A 1,525-nucleotide genomic window follows, 5' to 3' on the forward strand; every position below is an offset into this window, starting at 1 on the left:
AAAAAAAAAAAAAAAAGAACAACAACAAACCATAATGCAATTTCTTTGGATTGCAAAAAGCAACTCTTTACATTTAAGTGAAGTGTCTTAACATTTTATATTGTTTTAAAAATATATTTACATATTATATATATATAATATACGTAATATAAATATATATATATAAATATTTAAAAAAAGAAATAAAAGAAATCTCTTCACGTCTGGTATATAGGGGGTGGGGGTAGGGCAGATTTTCTTCCCTGGTTAAATTGTAGCTCCTTGTGATGGAGAGTTGGTCAGGTTCGTAGAAGACCCTTGCCCCTCACGCTAAGCTCACATTGTGTTTCCATTCCTTTCCTTCCCTCTTCCTCCAGCCCTCCCCTCCCTGTCTCTTTCCCCTTTGTGTGCATGGTGGGAGAGGAGTGTGTGGCCCCAGGCATAGCCACCAGCCTTGCCCTGGCATTCATCTGTGGGTGACGTTAAACATCTGAGTGGGCTGAATTGGGGCAGCTTAAGACCTGTAAGTTAAGACCCAGGGAGCACAGCCCGGGCTTTAGGAGCCCTGTCATGTCTGGACAGGGGTTATCCTTGCATTGGCTCTACTAAGAGACAGCGGCTTGCAAAAAGAGGAGGTTTATGACATGCCAATCAAGAGCAAAGGCCAATGGACAGAAGCTGCTGCAATGAACTCCTTTTAAAAGGTGCTGGAGGGGCGAGGGTGTCTTGGGATACAGTGTTGTGTTGGTGGAGCTTGGCTCTGCAGTGCAGGGACCTGCCTCTAGCTACGGGCCATCCTGGCAAGAGCTCCATCTGTCCCTGCTCTTCATCCACATGCCATGGACTTCGTGGGACCTCTCTGTCCCTGTGCTGTCATGGCAAGGGAGCATGGGAAGCACCAAATCTTTTGGCTTCAGTGCCCAAGAACAGGATCTAACTCTGCCACATCAAGCTGTCTTTCCTCTCTTCTTCTCACTATGTGTGGATAGATGAGGTCGAACTGGCGAGTGGGGGAGCCAAGAGACCGTAAGTTCCTTCTACACCCTCTTGCTGTTTATTCAATGCACTGAGTACCACAGGGAAGGGGCAGAAACATCTCTGCCTCGAGCCCCCTGTCATGCTGTAGGACACCGAGCCTGGGTGCTGCTTGGCATTGAACCCAACCAGTCCCCAGCATGCAATCCCTAAAATCCATTGGCCCTTAAGGCAGTGCTTCCTCTGAGGAGCACAAAGGATTTAGGCACTCAAATTCCATCGAGCTGTGGTGGAATCTGGGTGTCTAACACCCTTGGGATGCTTAGGGCATCTCAGCCTGGGAGTCTGTCTATGCAAGCTCTGCGAGGCAGGAGGTCAGTCACAGGCTGGTCTGTGGGGTCTGCGCTTTTCCCTGCTCAGGAAGAGAGGGAAAGGAAAGGAGGCATGAAAAGGGCATGTCCCATGGAGGGGCCCAGCAGGGCTGTTAGGGAGGGGAAGGAGCTGCCCCTGCCCCTCTTGAGAGGGTGTGACTGTTTTAGAGCTACTTTACATTCCCGCTGCAGCCCCTTCC

Source organism: Gavialis gangeticus, unplaced genomic scaffold (genome assembly GCF_001723915.1).
Source record: "Gavialis gangeticus isolate Ggan-Ray unplaced genomic scaffold, GavGan_comp1, whole genome shotgun sequence".
Classification (NCBI taxonomy): Eukaryota; Metazoa; Chordata; order Crocodylia; family Gavialidae; genus Gavialis; species Gavialis gangeticus.